General features: G+C 39.1%; 1 long non-coding RNA gene across 2 annotated transcripts in view; it reads left to right on the top strand.

The window, feature by feature from the left end:
* The window catches only part of LOC127430883 (uncharacterized), a 9,803-nt gene extending 4,959 nt beyond the window's left edge, over positions 1-4,844 (top strand). For both annotated transcript variants that reach the window (XR_007895507.1, XR_007895506.1), the window contains 2 exons: positions 3,374-3,649; positions 3,755-4,844. This is a non-coding gene — a long non-coding RNA (uncharacterized LOC127430883). The remainder of the gene's footprint in view (positions 1-3,373; positions 3,650-3,754) is intronic.
* Positions 4,845-14,919: the final 10,075 nt, after the last annotated feature.

The following is a 14,919-nucleotide window of genomic DNA, read 5'->3' as shown; positions in this document are numbered from 1 at the left end:
AGTAAAAAAAAGTTACTCAGAGGTCCTTAGAGGACAAAAATGTCCATGTCAAAAAACTGCCATAATAATATTATATATTAATATTAATTTCCACTTTCAATGTGTTAATTTTTTTAAGCAACATCAGTCCTGATCATAACTACCAAATATTCATTCATTTTCAGGATTTTAACCGTTTAAATGCCAGTTTGTTTACATAATGCCACTGTTGTTGTTACACACACACACACACACACACACAGTATTTCTCAATACATACATGCAAAACACACTCTGACATCCATACCAACACACACACACACACAATATTATCTGCATCATTTATTCAATTAGCCTGCAGTGCTCTATAATACAGCAAACAGAGAATAGGGGAAAAGCTTGTATTTGCTCCATAGGCTAAACATGAGAAAAATGGCGCCATCTGGTGGAAAATATAAAAAATGTAAATTTTGAAGCCAGGGCTCCGGAATGAAAGCATAATATCATAGAATTCATGATTTTATACTTTAATGACACTGGGATCAAATATTGCAGTTTTAATGGGTTTCAATGGGGACATTTTTGTCCTGAAGGTCCTGAGTGTAACTATTTTGTGTACACGGTGTGTTATAGATGTATTATAGGAACTGATGTTGAAATATCAAAATACCCCCAGAAATACACACCTTTGTCAAAATGTATGCCATTGGCATTAACAGCCAAAATAATCGAAAAAACAAAAATGAAAAAGACAAAATATCACACAAGGGTTAAACACAATGAGTAAATCTATTTTTGACCCTCATATACAGTATCTCGCTCCATTCTTATGAAGGTTATTGTGTGTTTAATTGATGGTGTTTGTGTGGATGTCATTGAATCCAGCACTCATTACTGTGGAATGCCGTGATCTCTCGATATTCTTTCAGATGAATAGACACACTGAGCTCCGTAATAAAGAATTTTTCCATGTCCATCTCATGAGACTTATGCTGCCTTCATGTGCTATCGGAATTTTCCTACTTCCCACTTCTGAAGTGGTAATTACAAGTACATTGTGTTCACGTGCTTTGTTGTCGGAAAGAACAGGAAACATGAACGACGCCAGGTACATTCATTCATATTTCTTAAGGAACTTAAATTTTGACATCATAATACATATCACTCAGTTAGCTTGCTGACGATAATGGAATTGTGCTCAAATACAAGCTACTTTCACGGTGAAAAAATGTACAACATGCATAGAATGGTTGCTGATATACATGAATGAATATGACCAAAATGGCAAGCACTAACAATTAGCTATATTTAGAAAAATGAACAAAACCTGTCATTCACTACAGAAACTGAACTCTCCTCCAACATGTTGAAAGTTTAGGACTCCTCCCATCTCGGCAACTCGGGTATCATTTAGAATTCCATGTTTCCCACTTGAACTTCCGACTTCGCTGCATCATTCATGTGCTCAGAGCTCATAATTACGATTTTTCCTAGTCCACTTGAAGGGCAAATTAAATCAAGTAATTACTGACTACATGTCCATATGACAATGTGTATTAACATAAACACATTGTGAGTTTTGTTGTATGAATATGATATGAATATTGTGTGTCTGTGTGAAACACTGCGGTATATACATCCATTTATACGCATGTAAAACGGGATAGTGCCTCACGGTGACCTCTTGGGCCAAGAGACAAATAGGGCTACCACATTTCGTTTGGATCCACCTTTTTTTTTCTCCCCAATTTGGAATGCCCAATTCCCAATGTTCTCTAAGTCCTCGTGGTGGCGTAGTGACTCGCCTCAATCTGGTTGGCGGAGGACGAATCTCAGTTGCCTCCGCGTCTGAGACCGTCAATCCACGCATCTTATCACAGTGGCTTGTTGAGCGCGTTACAGCGTAGACATAGCTTGTGTGGAGGCTTCACGCTATTCTCCACGGCATCCATGCACAACTCACCACGCGCCCCAACCGAGAGTGAGAACCACATTATAGCGACCACGAGGAGGTTACCCTATGTGACTCTACCCTCCCTAGCAACCGGGCCAATTTGGTTGCTTAGGAGACCTGGCAGGAGTCACTCAGCATGCCCTGGATACGAACTCACGACTCCAGGTGTGGTTGTCAGCGTCAATACTTGCTGAGCTACCCAGGCCCCCTCGATCCACCTTTTTTAACCTTGTCTAATAGCTGCTGAAACTTGATTGGTCAATATCAGCCATGTTTTTAAGATATGTGACTGTCCTCATAGACCTTCATGGTGCCTTCAAGTCGATCAGACCAACGGTTCCGTAGTTAGAGCTATTTTTACATTTGTCATTGGTATAGTGCCACCAAGTGTCTGAGGTGTGCAATTTTTTTCATGTGTCCTCAGAATGACCTCCTACATAAGTGTCTCAAATTTGGTGAAAATATCTGGTCCCGTTCAGAGGTTATGGCCACGACCGCTATGTTCGTTTTGGCGCATCTTTGCAATGATTAATTGAAAGTTCAAACTTTTTTTTTACATTATTGATATTGGGATTCCAGAGCATCTTTCTGCACTGGTTTGGTTCCGATCGGGCAAACGGATTTGCAAACAATCAAAAAGTTTGGAAAATCTAGTGGGCGGAGCTAAAATTTGACAAGGAGCATTAAGATTCGTCACGACCCAAGGAATCATAGTTTCTAGGCTTTATGGTTCAAAAGCTATGGCCCAAAATGTGTAATTTTCTTGTTTTGTTCACGTTAGCTGATCGGGGTGAGTCCATGCACCTGAGTAGCGAGCAATAGTGCTACCACCCCCCAAAGTTTCAAGTCTCTAGGCCTTACGATTTGGTGTCCAAGATCAGGTTTAGCAGAGAATAAAAATAATAAAAGTGAAACTCTACAATTACAATAGTGTTTCAGCACATCGTGCTTGAACTCCTAGAAATTATCATTGTTTGGTTACAGGATACTGTAGGCCCAAAATGCTGTAAGAATTGCATTTCTTATTTCCAAATATTTCTTCCTCAAAAGTACTAAATAAATTGTGAATGGAACCATTCAGGAAGTGGAATAATCTCAATAATCTCTCTTTCTGATAATCTGATCTCTTGAAATGGCTCGAGACCCCCTTTTTAAGTCTCTGTTTTTTTTTTGGTTTTTTTTGCTTGTTTTATTCCAAACACTCTTATCGCCCCTCTTTTATCATGCAATACATTATAAATATGAGAAAACACTTTCAGTAACAAAATATTTACAAAAACATTTCTATACATAATAGAGCTATTTTTGTCAAATATCAAGTAAACAATCCATGCCATAAAAATCATCAGATGCCACACGTCCTGTAATGTGTCTTGACAGTAATGGAGAGAGACGGAGATCATGTGCTCCTAATTTTAACACTGACATCCTGTTTTCCAGCTTTATTGTGTTTAAGGAGCAGTTTTGATTCCTTCCTAAACGGATCAAGAGTGCAGAACTTCCTCTCAGAGTGTCAGAAACAGATTGGAGCTCTTTGTTTAACACTACAGAACGCTGACTCAGTGTCACCAGCTTTATTTTGGTGTGAGAGTGTCTGAATTTGACAGAACTGAGGAACCATTGTACATTTTTAGAGAACCTCATACATATTCCTGCTCTTATATTCTGACGTCTCCAAACCCTCTTGATGTATTTCTGAGTGAAACAAAATATTAAGTGAGTGCATGCACTTTAACAGTTCGATTTCGGTTGGACTAAAGCAATAATTTTTTGCTAAATCAAACTAACACACCTATCTTCTTCTTTTCCATCCATGCTAAGGAGCATATTGGGCGACGAGAGTTCTCCAGCGGGTGCGATCAGTGGCGAGGTCTTCGACTTCGTCCCAGGAGACATTGAGGGCTTTAAGGTTGTTAATGAAAGTCCGGAGCCAGGTCAGTTGTGGTCGGCCTGTACCGCGCCGGCCTCCAGGTGGAACCCATAGAAATGCCTTCTTGGGGATACGGCTGTCATCCACGTGGATAACGTGTCCGGCTAGTTGTAGGCAATGGCGTGCAATGATCATACTGAGGCTTGGCAGCTTGCTTCATCGTAGGAACTCCTCATTGGTAATGTGGTCAAGGTATCGAATATGCAGTATCCGTCTCAGGCAACGCTGGTGAAAGACGTTCAACTTCCAGGTAGTGTTGGCCGATATTTTCCACATTTCAGCAGCGTAGGTCGCCATCGGGAGGATGATGGATGCATAAAGGCGAAGCTTGATGTTAAGCGCGAGGGACGCAGATGACCATATATTGCACATTTGTTGGAAGACTGCTGAGGTCTTGCCAACCCGGCATTCGATGTCTGTCTCTGTGCCTCCATCCCGTCCAATGACGCTGCCGAGGTATGTGAACCTTTCAACCTCTTCGAGATCATGCCCATCAACCCGGATCTTTGGCATGCCGGCTCGAACGGCAACATGCATGACCTTGGACTTCTCAGCGCTTATCCGCAATCCGACTTTGGCCACCTCTTGGTGCAGGCTTGATGTTTGCTGCTGCAGATGGTACCCATCCTCTGCAAGCAGGGTGATGTTGTCTGCAAAGTCGAGCTCAGTAAGGCGGCTCTGTCCGTCCCAATTTATGCCAGGACCTTCCTCGTGACGAAGTCAAGGGCCATCAGGAATAAGAAGGGTGACAAGATGCACCCCTGCCTAATGCCGGTCTCGATGGCGAAGAACTCAGTGTGGCCCTTGTCCGTCTTAACATAGATGGAATGGTGATACAGGGACTGGAAGGCCGCGATGAACTTCCTCGGGACGCCATACAGATGCAGGATGTTCTACAAGGATTCTCAATGGATGCTGTCAAAGAAACTGATTGACAGGGACTGCTTATACTCCACTTATTGCTCAAAGATGTTAAATACATATATATACAGTTTATATATAAACAACTATAAAAAAAACTTTCATGATCTCACGTGGTCTACTTTCACAAATTCCATCATAAAATACAATAAAAGGGTGTAACATGCATACTATGCAAGCTAGCATTAGTATTAACGCCATGAATGCAGTATGTAAACATTACAAATTACACATTATTTACTGCATATATGTTACTTTCAATAATGATTGTGTGGTTATAACAGCTTCTTTTAAAGTATGACTTTTATTGAATATGCAGCTGTTCAAGTATACAGAAAACAAATACCAGCGATCACAAGGAAAATATAGACAAACCATATATTTTATTAATTGTCTATTTATTCACAACATTCTCAGTGTCATGTATACTTGGACAGTTATTACACAAGTTTATGAAGATAAAATATGCACTTAATTGTTCACACTAAGAATAGAAATATGTATTAAGAAGGTAAATAGTGACTTTGAACCTGCTGAAATCATAGCAGATTTCCTGTAACACAACAGCACCTGAAATAACGAATTTACATCATTTGAATTCTAGGCTGGCTCTTTCCATCAGATCTTTACAGTGTGATTGTCCATTAGTGTGTCTGTAAGCATTGTGTCAAGACAGGAAGTGCTCTAATGGCCTCCCTGTGTGTCTTTATCGTGTCTTAATGCAGCGTGTTTATGTAGAAATCAATGAAGAATCGCTCCTGCTAATGACTGTCCATGAGCAGCTGATATCCATCACAGAGTCAGACCAATGCATTGAGTTTCACAAAACTAAAAGAGAGAGGTGACGAATATCTGAGTCTGAAAAAAATTATATCAAAGGTCAAGGTTATGAGGGTTAAAACCCGCTGACCCCCACAGGAGTCGTTTGGATCTTGTCTTTGATCTTGTATCATGTGACATTGCAAACAAATCAAAAATATCATGATTCTTTCCCCCATCCTGGCTTTGTAAAATGTGATGTTAAAGGAACAGTTCAACCCAAAATGAAAAATCATTATTTAATCATTCTCATGTTGTTCCAAATCTGCATGACTTTCATGTTTGGAATAATAGCCTCATACTCCATTCACTTTCATTGCATCTTGTTTGACATGGTCTGCTGTCTGACATTTGAGTGTGTCATTGATTATTGTCACGAGTTATTGTGGCACATCCCTGTTATGGATTGAGCAATTATGAGCTTTGATTTCTTCCTGGTGTTTGGAATACTCATCTCCATGTCAACAGAGGAATCCTTATGTTGTTGCTGGAATGTGATGGAATATTCGCCTTCAATTCCAGAACACAACGGGTAGTTGTTTTATATTTATGATGTCTCATTTTTTAAAAATGAGTATCTGTCTCTCTCTCTCTCATCATCTTTTCATCTTTCAGGCTTTGAATATTTCAGCGCATTCAACTCAGCATTTTTCACTCAGTCTCAAGCTGATGTGTGTGTCAGACTCTCACTGACTCTTGATTTTTTAGTTTTTCAGGAAATTCTCCTGCTATGAGGAAGACACTTTAAGGACATTCTTTTTTTTTCCCCTTCTCTCCCCAGTTTGGAATGCCCAATTCCCAATGCACTCTAAGTCCTCATGGTGGCGTAGAGACTTGCCTCAATCCGGGTGGTGGAGGACGAATCTCTGTTGCATCCGCTTGTTGTGCGCATTACCGCAGAGATGTAGAGCGTGTGGAGGCTCCACGCTATTCTCCGCGGCATCAACGCACAACTCACCATGTGCCCCACCAAGAGTGAGAACCACATTATAGTGACCATGAGGAGGTTACCCCATGTGACTCTACCCTCCCTAGCCAATTTGGTTGCTTAGGAGACCTGGCTGGAGTCACTCAGCACGCCCTGGATTCGAACTCACGACTCCAGGGGTAGTAGTCAGCGTAAATACTTGCTGAGCTACCCAGGCCCCCCTTTAAGGACATTCTTCAAAACTGATGTGAAGTTCCTGTAGATCAGCTGGTAGTGCATAGCGCTAGCAACGGCGAGCTTGTTGATTTGATACCCATGAAATAAACGTACAGATAAAATCTACAGCTTAAATGCCCAATAAGAAAGAGAAGCTGACACCACTAAGTTATGGTGTTGTGGGTGGTTGTCAGGGCATTGCTATGCAGTTGCTAAGGTGTTCTGAGTGTTTTTAATACATTGCTTTGGGGTTGCTATGGTGTTGTGGGTGGTTGCTATGCAGTCGTTAAGGTGTTTTGAGTGTTTTTTAACACTGCTATAGTGTTGCTAAGGTGTGGGTGGTTGCCAGGACGTTTCTATGCAGTTGCTAAGGTGTTCTGAGTGTTTTAACACATTGCTATGTGGTTGCTAAGATGTGGGTGGTTGTCAGGGCATTGCTATGCAGTTGCTAAGGTGATCTGAGTGTTTTTAACACATTGCTATGCAGTTGCTAAGGTGTTTTGAGTGTTTTTAACACATTGCTATGCGGTTGCTAAGGTGTTGTGGGTGGTTGCTATGCAGTTGCTAAGGTGTTCTGAGTGTTTTTAACACATTGCTATGCGGTTCCTAAGGTGTTATGGGTGGTTGCTATGCAGTTGCTATGGTGTTCTGAGTGTTTTTAACACATTGCTATGCGGTTACTAAGGTGTTGTGGGTGGTTGTCAGGGCATTGCAATGTGGTTGCTAAGGTGTTCTCAGTGGGTTTGTTTTTTGTTTTTTGCTCATTTAATACTTTTTTTAGGGATTTCTTAGAAAGTATGAGCAATAGTAAATGATGATTGTCTATGAAATGTTCTTATAGTATGATGCAGTATATACATTGCAGGAGATAAAAATAATTAAATAATAACTTTTCTGTTGATCTGTGTAAATAATTTTGTGAATAATTTCTCTTAACATTTACATTCAGAGTTTGAATCTCTTAGCAGAGAAAGATATTCAAGTAATTTTCCGAACCTTCTCCTGTCCTTCAGTTACGGGAAAGTTAGTCACATCGTGACTAAAAATGTGTGACTAAAAACTAACTGCAACTAATAATGTCAGTGATTTGGCTGGTAAATGTTGAAATTTCCCTCAGCAGTGATTGAGTAGTTTAGTGGTGAAGAAGTTCAGTATCAAGATCCTTTCACTGTCTTTTTTTTTTTTTTATCCCCTTTTCTCCCCAATTTGGAATGCCCAATTCCCAATGTTCTCTAAGTCCTCATGGTGGCGCGGTTACTCACCTCAATCCGGGTGGTGGAGGACAAGTCTCAGTTGCCTCCGCTTCTGAAACCGTCAATCCGCGCATCTTATCACGTGACTCATTGTGCATGACACCGTGGAGACTCACAGCATGTGGAGGCTCATGCTACTCTCCGTGATCCACGCACAACTTACCACACGCCCCATTGAGAGCGAGAACCACTAATCACGACCACGAGGAGGTTACCCCATGTGACTCTACCCTCCCAGGCAACCGGGTCAATTTGGTTGCTTAGGAGACCTGACTGGAATCACTCAGCACGCCCTGGATTCGAACTCATGACTCCAGGTGTGATAGTCAGCATGAAGAATTACATGAAGAAGTGTTTCATCTCATAGAGGGAATGTAGGAAAAACTGTGTCTCATTTCATGACCTCTATCTGAGTCTGTCACTCTCTTTCAGTGTGATTTGCCGAGTTGTTTTCCGTACGGGTCAGTTATCAGCACACAGATCTTTGTCTTTGGTGTGCGTTCCTTAATCAGGAAGTTGCAGATGGAAGACAGGAAGTGGCTTCTCATTGTTCTATGTGGCCATTTCTCCTTCCTGTCTTTGCATTCTGAAACGTGACGATAGTGAAAGGCATCCTTGACCAGAACAAAAGCAGCAGACGAGAACAAGTGGAAATTGGTTTTGAGAAAAACAGCATTTGAGTCATTAGAAGTGGAGAAGGTGTTTGTTTCAAGCAGTTCACTTGACAATTCTGTCATCATTTACTCACTCTCGTGTTGTTCCAAACCTGTGTGCTGTTATATTTTTATACAAGTGTATTAATAACAAATGTCTTAGATACAAAAAAGCATGCTGAATTAATTGAAAAATAAGCACATTGCATTAACAGTGCTTGCATTTGTTTTGAGCTGCAATTTAACATGTGTTTATATTTAATCTGTGAATATTTCAATACAAAACATTTTGCATCATTATAAATTCAATAATAAATATTCATCATTTCTAAAATATTCCGTTTTTTTTTTTTTTAATTTCATCTTTATTATATTTACAGGTAATATTTGGTCCTTTATAATTCGCTTTACAAATTCACCTAAAATATTTAATGGATTGAATATTACCTGTCAAATAATAAAGATGGAATATTATGGAACTGAACTTTGGACGGTGAATATTTGTTATTGAATCTTTAATATTATAATATTATTAATAATAAAATATTCACATTTTAAATATACAACAATTATAAATTGCAGCCACCCAAAAATGCAGGCACTTTATTTTTCAATGGGTGCAATTCAGTGTGCTTTTTGTCATTAATATACTTCCATATTTTATCCTGTTGAACACAAAGAAGGAATTATTGAAGATTCTTTATGCAGCTCTTTTCCATACAACAGTTCACGGTGACCACGATTGTCAAGCTGTTTTAGGTTTAACTAGCTATTGATTCTGATTCACAAGCTCATGATTCAGTCAATTTGATTCGATTCTGATTCATTTGGGTATATTTCAGTAATAATGTCCATTTTCGGTCCATATAAAAGAAACCTTCTAACTTGGTGCATTATGAAAATATTACTTTTAAAAATTAACTACAGGGCCCAAACTATGCAGTTCAGTTTCAAATAATAAACACAAACAAAACCGAAAGAAACTTGAAATCTTTCAAATAAAGATTGTGAATAATTGGAAAGGCAATATTTTTACCAGACCTAATGATAAACATGAAATGTGTGTGTGTGTGTGTGTGTATGTTTGTGTGTGTGTGTGTGAGTGTGTGTGTGTATGTGTGTGTGTATATGTGTGTGTATGTGTGTGTGTGTGTGTGTTCACCTGTTCTGTGAGGACATTTCTGGTTGTGAGGATCTTTGGGTGGACCTCACAAGGGAAATAACATACTAAATGATGTTTTATTGAAAATGTAAAAATGCAGAAAGTTTTTTGTGAGGGTTAGGTTTAGGGGTAGGGTTAGGGTTAGGGGATAGAATCTATAGTTTGTACAGTATAAAAATCATTATGTCTATGGAGAGTCCTCATAATGATAGATAAACCAACATGTGTGTGTGTGTGTGTGTGTGTCTGTGTTTGTGTGTGTGTGTGTGTGTGTGAGCATGCGTGCATGTTTGTGTGTGTGTGTGAGTGTGTGTGTGTGTGTGTGTTTATGTGAGTGTGAGTGTGAGTGTGTGTGTGTGTGTGTGTGTGTGTGTATGCGTGCATGTTTGTGTGTGTGTGTGAGTGTGTGTGTGTGTGTGTGTGTGTGTGTGTTTATGTGAGTGTGAGTGTGAGTGTGAGTGTGTGTGTGTGTGTGTGTTTATGTGTGTGTGAGTGTGTGTGTGTGAGCGTGCGTGCGTGTGTGTGTGTGTGTGTGTGTGTGTGTGTGAGCGTGTGTGCATGTGTGTTTGTGTGTGTGTGAGTGTGTGGTGTGTGCAGGGTTGTGAGGGTTACTTTTGAAATGTATTCCACTACAGATTACAGAATACATGCTGTAAAATGTAATTTGTAATGTATTCCGTTAGATTACTCAAGGCCAGTAATGTAATCTAAATACTTTGGATTACTTCTTCAGCACTGGTAGATTTTTTTACTTGTTTTGACTATAAAAACTCTGCCAGTACAGTAAGACAAAATACACGTTAAAAATACATTCTCTGAAAAACAGAAATGTAATGTTGTTTCTAAAACAAGATCAATCAAACTGATCTTGTTTTAAGGATTTGTAGATATTTTTACAGGAAAACAATACAAAAATTATTATCAAAAATAAGATTTTTGCCCTAATATCAAAGATCTTATTAGAATAAAGAAATTATGATCCAACGTGAAATTTCTTGATAAAAAAATATGTTCATGTCTGGTAACATGTGCATGTAAAATGGCTAGAAATAGCATTTTATCTTAGCGTAAAGCTGACAGTTTACACAAGGTTTATTTCTATTTCTTCTGCTCCAGACGTACTTCAATCTTACTGCTCTGTCTGCTTGTATGAATGTAACACATCATAAGAAAGTGTTTCACCGCTGTTCAAATACACTTTAGATCGCATCATTTATATGGATAAATGTTTTCCATCTGAAAGGACTAAATATTAAATGAAACAAATGACAATAAAATGCAAAGTAATCTCTTCAGTAATCAAAATACTTTTTGAATGTAACTGTATTCTAAATTACCAATGATTTAAATTGTAACTGTAGTGGAATACAGTTACTAATATTTTGTATTTTAAATATGTAATCCTGTTACATGTAATCCGTTACTCCCCAACCCTGTTTATAGATGATGAGAGTAGTGATGTTTTACACACATAAATCACGGCACCGGAAACATCAAAGCATCAGTCATGAATTTCAAATCATCATATTAAACTATAGACGAAGGGAAAAAAAATGAAACAAAATCCATCACGCAAAGAGCGATAATAACATCAAAACGACACAGAATCAGATTGTGAAAATGTAATTATGGACGCATGGCATCAATGCAAATGAGTTCTTAATGAGTGTTACTGTGGATTACAGAATAATTACCTACTTCACCACCCTCACTAAAACCTCTCTCTCTCTCGAGGGAATGTGTGTATGTGTGTGTGTTGTGTGTGTCTGTGTGTTTGATGTGTGTGTGTCTGTGTGTGTGTCTGTGTGTGTGTCTGTGTGTTTGATGTGTGTGTGTGTGTGTGTCTGTGTGTGTGTCTGTGTGTGTGTCTGTGTGTTTGATGTGTGTGTGTCTGTGTGTTTGATGTGTGTGTGTGTGTGTGTGTGTGTCTGTGTGTTTTGATGTGTGTGTGTGTGTGTGTGTGTGTGTGTGTGTGTGTGTATGTGTGTGTGTCTGTGTGTTTGATGTGTGTGTGTGGTGTGTGTGTGTGTGTGTGTGTGTGTGTGTGTGTCTGTGTGTCTGTGTGTTTGATGTGTGTGTGTGTGTGTGTGTGTGTGTGTGTGTGTGTGTCTGTGTGTTTGATGTGTGTGTGTGGTGTGTGTGTGTGTGTGTCTGTGTGTTTGATGTGTGTGTGTGTGTGTGTGTGTGTGTGTGTGTGTGTGTGTGTGTGTGTGTGTGTGTGTGTGTGTGTTCTTTTTGCCTGCCCTGCAGGTATGGAACTCTTAAACTGACAGAACAAATATTCCACATTCCAACACACACACACAGAGAGAGAGAGAGAGAGAGAGAGAGAGAGAGAGAGAGAAAGAGAGAGACTATATAAATATGCTTTATTTTTGTATCTAACTGAATTCTGTGACTTTTTTAAATGGAACTCCACTTGTTACATTGTTGCATGAATATGTTGAACACATTAAACTGAGGTGATAGAAATGTTACTTTCTATCATCTTTACTGATTGTGACATGTGAGTGTCTCAGATACTGTTACTGTCTGTTTCTCAGACTAAACACATGAATTCAAATAAAAGTCTCTGTAAAACATACAGCTGGTGTGAAACACGTCTCTCTTTATGTTCTGCAGTAACATGTGATTCTGTGAAATGAGCTGACATGTTTGGAGAGATTCTTGTAGAGATTATATCTGTCCGATGTGTTTGGAAGGACAGTGTTCAACATCATGTTGAAGTTTTGTTGTGTTTTTGATTCTGGTGACGCTACATCTTATACTGTCAACTCATTTCAACATTTCTGAATAATTCTGTCATGACAAATTGTAAGTGGCAAGTTTAAACAAACATGTTGTTCTCACATATTAAAATGTGAAATTTATTTCAGAACACTTGGCCATAAAGTCAATTTTCAATCTGAAATTTGAAATGTGTGGATCAAAATGAAATGACGATGGAAATGCTTTTGGTTGTGTGGAGAATGTTTTTTACCCCAGTGAATGGCCCTCCTGGGGTCAGACTGAATTAAAAGCCCCCTGCTGCCCTGTGCCACTATGGTAAAAGCATTAAAAGCATTACTTCTGTACATGTGAGGCATTTGAGACGCACTGATGGTCATAACAGATGGTGTGTGTGTGTGTGTGTGTGTGTGTGTGTGTGTGTGTGTGTGTGTGTGTAGTGTGTGTGTGTGTGTGTGTGTGTGTGTGTGCGCGCGCGTGTGTGAGTGTGTGTGTGTGTGTGTGTGTGTGAGTGTGTGTGTGTGTGTTCACTCATACATGAAGAGTGTTAATGGACAGATGTGTTCAGAGCAGCTGATGTCATGATATCTTTTATTGATCTCAACACTAGATGGATTTATGCACGTCACACAATAATGCAACAGCAGTGCAACACTAACTACAATTATCTGATGATTTGTTTTGCACATTTCTTTCTTTTGTTTTAAGAAAAACAATAAAAAGCTGAGCAAAATGCTCAATGCATGACAAGTGATGCGTTGTTCTGTGTTCATGTGCAGATCCGCTGTTCACAGCCGTCTCGGAGCGGTTCTGTGCATTGTGAAGGCAAATTGGTACAGGTGCACCCATTCGCACAATTCCAAACGTTTGGTGCTGCTTAAAGTTATTATACAAATCTAAAAACACGACACAGTATCACAGAATTGTAGCAGGTGACAAACAAACAAAGTTTTACACTGGAGTTCATTATCATTCTCTCAAAATAAAATCTCCAGGTGAAGGTAAAATAAAAACGACAGAAATATATTACTAATGTATAAACAAATCCTCTCAATAATAATAATATTTTAGTATCATATTATAATAATAAACTTGACTGGATAAAAAATAAATAATATTCATCTGGGTCCAAAATATATGTTTTTTGCAAATGTTTTGTAATGACATAACAAAATGCAGCAGCCAGAGTGCTGACTAGAACCAAGTAAATATGATCATATTAGCCCGATTTTATCATCGTTACATTGGCTACCTGTTACATTTCGAACTAATTTTAAAATTCTGTAAACTACATACAAAGCTTTGAATGGTCTAGCTCCACAGTACTTAAGTGACCTTCTGACACGCTGTATTCCATCACGTTCATTATGATCACAAAATTCTGACCTGTTAATAGTTCCTAGAATATCAAAATCCACAAAAGGAGGTAGATCCTTTTCATATTTGGCTCCTAAACTATGGAATAGTCTCCCTAACACTGTTCGGGATGCAGACACACTCACTCAGTTTAAGTCTAGACTAAAGACTCATCTATTTATCCAGACAAACACCGAATTTATGCCATCAACTCACAATTACACTGCTTTAGTTAGGTCTGCTGGAACCAGAAACCAGAAACATTGATCACGATCTACAACTCTGCCTAAAATTGAATGGCATCTACGCTAATATTATTCTATTTGTTTCCCTGTCTCAACCTCAAGATTCATATACAGAGGTCACCAGAACCAGCCGGATCCAGCTCCATTCCTGTTTGGTGTCAGACTCCACTGCTACATGTCTCTGAGTGATGACGACTAACTGCAGCTGGTGCCAGCCAGACATCACTTTAGTGTATTACGATGGACTTCAGAGGATGAACTGATGCCAACTCCAACTGTAAGACATGGGATACTTCATATGCCACTGCCTGAACCTTGGATTTAGGATGGACCTCACCGAACCTCACCGAAATTACCGGCTGGTTGAACTGCAATGCTCCTCACTGATCTCTGCCTGCATCACCTCGGTCTATTGATGGACTACACTCTTATAATGTAATACATAGACTATCATTTAATTGCCAACAAAACCCTTCATCAGACAACTAACAAAGCACAATGCATCAATGTGAACTTCTTCAGTTAATCCAGGATGAACTTCAAAGACATCAGTCATTAATCTTACAGTTCATACAAAATCTTTGTTTAAACACTGACCCTTAACACTTACTTAGTTTAATAATCTTAAACCATGACCTGCACTATACATAAGTAATATTGTCATTATATTCATGATGTTATTCAGAGGGGAACTGGCCCCCACAGTGAGTCTGGTTTCTCTCAAGGTTATATTTCTCCATTAATCAACATCTTATGGAGTTTTGTGTTCCTTGTCA

The sequence above is a fragment of the Myxocyprinus asiaticus genome, chromosome 40 (genome assembly GCF_019703515.2).
Source record: "Myxocyprinus asiaticus isolate MX2 ecotype Aquarium Trade chromosome 40, UBuf_Myxa_2, whole genome shotgun sequence".
In the NCBI taxonomy this organism is placed as follows: Eukaryota; Metazoa; Chordata; class Actinopteri; order Cypriniformes; family Catostomidae; genus Myxocyprinus; species Myxocyprinus asiaticus.
The sequence above is the reverse complement of the archived record's forward strand: the minus strand, read 5'-3'. Positions and strand labels throughout refer to the sequence as shown.